The sequence below is a fragment of the Typha angustifolia genome, chromosome 2 (genome assembly GCF_048772165.1).
Source record: "Typha angustifolia cultivar Huaian chromosome 2, ASM4877216v1, whole genome shotgun sequence".
Taxonomy (NCBI): domain Eukaryota; kingdom Viridiplantae; phylum Streptophyta; class Magnoliopsida; order Poales; family Typhaceae; genus Typha; species Typha angustifolia.
Genome location: NC_133240.1, coordinates 1,831,550 through 1,839,691, shown reverse-complemented (window position 1 = coordinate 1,839,691; position 8,142 = coordinate 1,831,550). Strand labels below are relative to the sequence as shown.

At 33.9% G+C, this 8,142-nt stretch overlaps 1 non-coding gene and 1 pseudogene across 1 annotated transcript; both read right to left on the bottom strand.

Moving 5' to 3' along the window:
• Nucleotides 1–435: 435 nt before the first annotated feature.
• Nucleotides 436–595, bottom strand: LOC140777810 (U1 spliceosomal RNA). The gene has a single exon (XR_012107100.1). It is a non-coding gene; the product is annotated as a U1 spliceosomal RNA (small nuclear RNA).
• Nucleotides 596–3,997: 3,402 nt separating this feature from the next.
• Nucleotides 3,998–6,545, bottom strand: LOC140772833 (protein NRT1/ PTR FAMILY 8.5-like; annotated as a pseudogene).
• Between the last annotated feature and the right edge of the window lie 1,597 nt (nt 6,546–8,142).

Genomic DNA, 8,142 nt, shown 5'->3' with positions numbered 1-8,142 from the left:
ATGAATTGGTCAACAAGGTCGGAGCCCCGACAACTCTTCGACATGGTGAGAAGAAAAAGGAGGGAAATGGGTTGCAGGGGAAGGGGAGGAAAGAAAGAATGAAAAAAAGGGGGGAGGAAAGCAGCTTGAATGTTTTTTGCTGGATGTTACATGCGGGGTGGGATTAGACATAAATAGAAGAATATAGGGTAAAGTAACTTTAGAAATAAGTATAAGAGAATAAAATATATTTAACCTAAAATATTTCTTATTTGCTTTTAAAATTAATAGAAAATTCTCTATTTCAACAACTAGTTTAAAATTAACTCAGAATAACTTTTAGACAAAAAGAGAGAAATATAGATATGCATGATAAAAATCAGCAAATAAAGCCACGACTTCTTTTCTGTTATCTTTTAAGCAGAAGATATGAAACAACATTTGAATTGGGATTGGTAGGGGCCGCGCGTGCGCGTACCCCCTCTGCCACAAATTATGACGTCCACTCTCCCACTTGGGGAGATGGTAAGCCAGCGCTCCTCCCATGTGCAATGGAGGCCGCTGGCCTAGGCCATGAGACTTCCTGATCGCCCATAGACCCCGTCCAGGTAAGTATGGAAAAATGTTAACCCTCTCCTCCCTTTTATAACCTCACGCCTCTTCTCCATCCTTCTTGCCAGCCAATGTGGGACTAAAATAGGCATGGGTTATTTTCCCTTTTGTGGAGAAATCACAATTTAAGCTAGGGAAAGAGAGGTAAATTATTTTTAATTTTTGTGTTGTGGAAGGAGCTGAATTGGTAAATTGGTACATTGGGGAAACTAAGATGAGTTTATTTTTTATTTTATTTGTGTAAGTAGACTGCTAATTAAACTTAATACTAACATGGGCCTATGTCACTATATAACTTTGGATAAAAATGCCAAAAATTTTATTTTATAAAATGCTGAATAGTTGAGTCTTTTTGTAAAATTATGATTTATACCCTATATTTTTATAATTTAGTAAATATGTGCAGAGAAAACCCTGCCGTTAGATCTTTTAATTAAACTTAATAATTCCTCTGAGTTAAGTTAACTATACTAAAAGAAATATGAAAATATCCTCAATTAAGTCATACTAAATGCATTTTAGAAATAAGAGCATTTTGGTTATTTTAGAAATAAAATATTTTTACTTAATAAAATATTCTCATGGTGTTTATTCAAATCTAATATAGGAGGTTTTATGCACACTCGCTAAATCATAAGGCTCGATTTAAAAATAATGAAAATATGTATAAATCGTAATTTCGTTAAAAATCAAGGTGTTATATGTAAATTTTTCAAAAAAAAATTTAATAGTAAAATTAAGAGGAGCTAATTTTTTTTACAGAGTTTTAATAAGGGGTCAAATAGTTTAGTGTTTTTAACAATAAGACGCTTAAATATTTAACATTTTATGTGTATCTTCTTTTCCTAGTAAAACATGAACTTTTTCGGTGTCTTTCCTTACACTAGTCATATTAGTATTTTATTTGAAATAAATAGTGATATGATCAATAATTTATTTTTGGCCGAGTAAAATGCTTAACAATGTATCATTTTATCTAGGGTTACGGTGAAATAGACCTCTTTTAGTATTATGTTTGGGATATAATCTATTTTAGTAAATAAAGTTTAAAAGATGTCTAATTTGTTAAAAAAAAAACTCAACCTAAAATTGCAAGCCACTTTGAATAAATGTCTTTTGTACATTTGTAAAGTATTGTGGATAAATCTTTGTACATTTAATAACTCTTTAATACAAAATATTTTTAATTAATAGTGAGTTCAAATTAATTATTAATTTAGATTTCTCTCCTCCCCACGTAAGAGAGTAATTAATGTGGCAATCTCAATCTAAAATGTTAGAACTTTCATGCCTAAGATGAGAGAAATATTCTCTCTCATTTAGATTAAAAATATAAGAGAGAATGGAGGATAAATAGAGAGAAAGAAAGAGAAAACTAAATTTTCTCTCATTTTTCTATTCTTTTTTGTATATCAAAACAAGAAGAGAGAAAATAATTTTCAATTGTTTTTCTCCCTTCTGTTCTTTTTCTTTCTCATTGATACATTTTCTTTATAGTATTTAAAAAATTATAATACATTATAATTAGAACTGTCATATCAGTGTCCTTGATTGTTCTTCCTCTTACGTGGGAAGAGAGAAATACTTTTACCTGCTATCAAAAATAATAAATAAAAATTTAAGTTTTCACCTATATATATATATATATATATATACAAATTCCTTGTCTTTGTTGGCGACGTTAGTGAGCTGGTTAAAATGCATGGAGTGAGTGTGAAAAGCTTCATGAGGCCCGCCCCTGCATAGGTAAATTATGATTTAACCCTTGCATTTTACTAAATTTAACTTACTCTTATATATTTTAAACTTAGCTGAAACACCCATCACTGAATATATACACCCTTTATATGAGTAAAATCAACATGGTTCCTATATGACCTGTTGATTAATATTTTTATATAATATATTAGATAAAAGCTAAATTTTATATATGTAACTTAAGAAAAAAGAAAGTACCCAAAACACCGTAAGTCACAATAAATATCCGCATGGTAGCTATAGTCCATCTAATTCAATTTTCATGAATAAATAAATAATGAAATATAAATGATCCTCAATGGCTCATTAATAAACTTGAAGTCACTTACTAATCTAAAAATATTTTATCAAAAGATAGTGAGTATGAAATCTAGCAAGTATGTATCTCTACAATCTAAATGTAACATAATGAATGATGCGACGTGATATATACTTGCATATATATAAAACATGTTCAAAGTAATGCACTTGTACAACATATCCATCATATTAATAACTATAGCTTTCAAATATTAATAATAGAAAATATATATTCATCCCATCACCTACTCTCCTAGAGTTTCAAACTAATATAACATCGTATTCTCACATAGATCCATCAAATCATCAAATCATTTAATTCATGCTCATACAAAGCGACAAAAACATAACATTATATGATCACACCATGCATCACCTATCGAGAAGGAATCTCTATCTAATAATAAAATTGCATACCTATTACATAATGAATAATTAACTGATTCTTAAACCAATAGAAAGATGATTTAGCAATTTATAATTTTTGAATTCATTATGTATCCATATTGGTTTACCATAGATGTCGAAAATTGAGAGAGATGCACTAATAGTAGGATCGTCTCCAACAACTTATCTAAAATATTGCGGTATAATTTGATCATAGATTTCTTATACAATCTCCATTGAGGGGATTCTTGATTCTATAGAAAGCTTAATTATCTAAATTTTATGTTTATCATATTAGAAGATTCTATAAAAATATAGGTCTAATATTCTCTATTTTTTTGTTGGTATATAAGCTTTAAAGGTCTAATATAGAAGTTATCACGCCCCCTTACTTGACATAGGAGAACGTGCATAACTTATAATTATGCTGGTTGACCATATTGAAGCACACTTCTAGAGAGTGGTGTTTGTATACTATGTATAAATTAATCTGTAAATATGGAAGGGTTATCAACAAATGAGGCATGCGTAGTGTTTATAGCTGCTCTCATTTGTTGCAGGCTTGGTTTTGATGGTGCATTAGCTTAGAGCACTAATTTAGCAGTGCAATAGTTTAGAAGAATGGCTTTATACTGTTTGGGTCAGAGGTATGGACAAACAGTGCAATAGCTTAGTGCCAATTACTCAATTAATGGGAGGATTGGGCAAGTTGTCTAGCACATTATTTGCTCTTGAATGATAAAAAGAAAACATCAAAGGTATTACGCTTGTTTTATTAGAATAGGTGAAGTGAAATGGGTAGGAACATGAAAAAGGAAAACCCATTGGTTTTTGGGGTTAAATTGCCCATAAAATCATTTTTCTTTGAAAAAGAACAATAAAGAGACGGACTTACATGAATAAAATCAGAGCTGGTAAGACATAGTGCTTATTATTTCGATCGTCATACCAAACGCTTCCATTTACCAAAAGAAATAGCAAGTTCATAGTTGTCATTATGCTTATATTGATTGAATCTACTGCATAACAGTTTGTGAAGATAATTATATCATCAATTATGTGGCGAGATCCATTCCTCATCTGAAACTTTAGCTCTCCAAAATGACTTTCTTTAGTGTGTAGTTCTTTGCAAAAGCAAGAATATGTGACAAAATTCACTGTACACAGCCCAGTCAAGCTCCAGAAGAAGTAATCAAGGTGGCCTTTGTTCAAATCATCTGGTATCCATCCAGGCTTCCCTTCTGTCGCCGTCATAACTGAAATGAGTGTTACGATGAGGGAGCTCAAGTATTGGCCTAGAGAGACTGTGAGCAATGCCAAAGCAGTGCAAATGCTCTTCATTGATTCAGGAGCCTGGCCATAGAAAAACTCCATCAGAGTGATGGGGATGAAGACCTCAGTGACTGCAAAAATTACATATTGAGGAAGCTGCCATGCGATGCTTATAAGTTCGTCCTTCATAGCACTCTCTAATCTCCTCCATTCGACAAATGCAGCAGTTGCCATTGCGATGATTGCCAGAAAATATCCAATTCCCATCCTCTGCAACTGCGAGAGATCTTTCGAAAACCGGCACCTAATTGTTGGCACTAGTACTTTGTTATAGAGAACAATAGAAGCCATAACACTAATCACTTCAAAAGAGGTCAAAGATGCCGGTGGAATGGCGAACAACCCGATTCTGGTGTCCATTGCACTCCCTTGCTGGATGAAAGTAGTATTCATTTGAGAATACGTAGATGTATAGATGATACTAGTCGTCCAAATTGGAACAAACCGTAGAAGTATCTTCAACTCTTCCACTTGTGTTACTGTGCATATCTTCCATGAACTCTTGAGATCATTGTCCTCTAAATGATCTGAATCATGAATAGTAGCTGCTTTGTCCAAGAACCTGAGAGTATAATGAGGAACTTAACTCTATGCATTTAACCTTCATTCAGGAAGTATATATTATAGAGTACGTTAGCATGAGAATTACCTGAATTCATCAGTATGTGCTAGTTTTGGTTGAGCAATATTATGTGCAGAGCTAGAACTGCCCTCATAAAGGAGATTGCTATTTGTTAGAAATTGCACGCTTATCTTCCGGAAAGATGCAACCAAAACCTGGCAAATACTCTTCAATGGACTACCATTCGAAGTTCGCAAATGGTAAGTTGGTGTTCCAAGTAGGAAGCCTCCCAATGCTAGTATTATGCATAGAGTTGATATACCATATCCAAGTGCCCAATCTATATTTTCTTGGATCCAGACTATGAAAGTGCCAGAAGCAATCCCTCCGAAGATGAAACAGATATAGAAATAACTGAAATAAGATCTCTTCCTTTCTCTATCTATAGGGTTCTCATCATTGAACTGCTCTGCGCCGAAAGGAAGCACCGCCGACCTCACTCCTCCGCTGCCAAATGAAACAAGATACAATCCGAAAAAGAAGAGAGTTTTCTTACTTCCACTTGATGTCTGCAATGAGTTCACCTCAGATAGGGAAAAAGTTGAAGTCAGAGTCAGAGCTGTAAGAGTTATTAGTATCATACCCTGAGAGTATATCAGAAAACAAAAATTGGTATAAAACTGCTTCAAGAATGACTGAATTAGCTGAGATGCAGGAACTGAATTTGACATACAATTAGGTACATTATGAGGGAGATCCAAATGGTCTTGTAATTGCCCCAGTATGTGTCTGCTATGGTAGCTCCAATAACTGGTGTAAAATAGCTCGTTCCATGCCAAGTAGCAGCATTTGCTGCATTTGAAGCATTACTGCCATTAAGGACAGTGCGTAGAAATAAGACTAAGTTCGCTCTGACGCCATTATATGCTGTGCTGTTTAAGCATTCAAAACCTGCAAGAATCAAAGCAATGTTATGATAAAAGAAACAAAGCAATTGAGTTTGTTGCACCAAGGAAAATCTTAATTATCGTGTAGATGAAAGTTCACCTAAAATGATTGCTGGTGCTCTCCAGTCAGTAGGTTTACGCCGCAACTGGGGTTCTTGAAATGCTCCAGATGATGCTTCATCCTTGTAATTCCTTGGCAGCTCACTCTGAGAAAAACAAGTGTCAAAATTAATGCCATCTTTCGTTGCTACTTGAAGGAGTCACTGATGTATTCATTTTGATTATGACTTAATATTGATTGGTAGATTCAAATGTGTCGAGTTTCATAGGTAATTCTTTCTTTCCTATGATAAATATATCTAAAATTAATTATGTTGCTTTTCCTATGATGAATATATCTAAAATTGAATGCTTGCAGCTTCAACGTTAATTTGCTATCCAAATAAATAAATAAATAAATAAAGTTAATCCAAAGGTAATTCTTTCTTTCTTACTCTGAGGATTTAGGTTTTGGGATAGAGGAAGAGAATACTTCTACCTTGATCAGCAGAGACCTTTCCTCTTCTCCCTCCATGGATACCCAAAATTCAATATTTCTTCCTTACCCTCACTTTCCTCCATTAATAATGTCAAATGAATGTTCCAATCATCCTAAATAGTTTATGAACTGTGCAAAACATTTTGGGGGGGAAGTATCTATTCAGAGCCACAAAATTCTTGATGTATATTGGAAGAAAGAAATTAGATTGAAAGTGAAATATTCCTGCGTTCATATAGACCAGAAAGCAACTTAGTTTTAACTAGCTCAGTATAGAGGGAAGTCATTTTTGAGCTTTAGAAACTGTGAAAAATTAAGTATAGAGGGATATCACATCACATCTCATAGATCATCAAATGGAGAAGACATTTTGTCAAAGCAGTAAGCTATCTATCAATCTATCTGTCTGTCTTTCTATCTATCTATATATCTATCTAATCTAATCTAATATTTTTTTAGTAGGATTAAGAGCCAAACTATCATAAATATCACTTTCAAGAAAGTCAACAATGCAACAGGAATGGAGAAGGATCCAATCTTGGTGGTTCACTAATTTCCTATTTCACTTGTTCGATGAATGTAGTGGTCGTTCGAACAAGTGGAATAAAAAGAATCTAACCTCCGTTCGATTATAGAAGAAAAATGGAATAAGCATAGTATTCTAGTTTTATACACTAGAAAAAGAGGGCTAACACTAGTATAAGTTATCATAATATTTAGTTCAATACTAATAAAAGTGTAATAATTATATTCGATGTGATGTAAAATTGATATTAAAACAAGGTAATTATATTAGAAATTGGTGATGTTTTAAACCCACAAACAAAAATACTCTTAACTATTTGTTAAATAGTAAATAGTATGGCCTTTCAACTATAGACTTCTCTATATTATCAGTTAGATATTATAATTCTAAATTTTCCCACATTTACTGTGACAGGCTTCTCTGCACTTAGCTTTGTCAATAAGCTCGTGGGCTCGTGATGCATGTGGGCTTGGCTCAAGCTCTAAATGAGCCAAGCTGAGCCAACACTGGCTCTTTTAGGCTTGGCTTAATTAAGCTCAGTTATATATATATATATATATAGCTTTCTCCCCAAATCTATTTCCATCCTAATCGGCACCACCGCACTACCCAAAGCCCAAAGTTGAAAGGCCTAAGTAAACCCTCCACCGAAACCCTATTCTCCACCATCTTCTCTAGTCACCAAAAGTGACCATCGCCTGCTTCACCATCGAGGCACCGACGACGATCATCTCTATATTCGTCGTCAAAGCGTCGACGGCCAAAAGACTAGTATTCTCCATTGGACCACCGAAACCCATCTTCACCACTGAGGACATCGACGGCGAGTCAGTGATCATCTCCTTCTTCACCACTGACAGCGAGTCACTCTCTATCTTCTTTGTTGAATCAATCTCATCCTCCACCTCTCAAGGAGTCAAGGTCAATTCATAATTTTTTTAGCAATCAGAACATCTTCACCTACTCATTCTCTATCTACATTGCTGATTCCATCTATAGTGATGTTTTAAACCCACAAACAAAAATACCCTTAACTATTTGTTAAATAGTAAATAGTATGGTCTTTCAACTATAGACTTCTCTGCATTATCAGTTAGATATTATAATTCTAAATTTTCCCACATTTACTGTGACAGGCTTCTCTGCACTTAGCTTTGTCAATAAGCTCGTGGGCTTGTGATGCATGTGGGCTTGGCTCAAG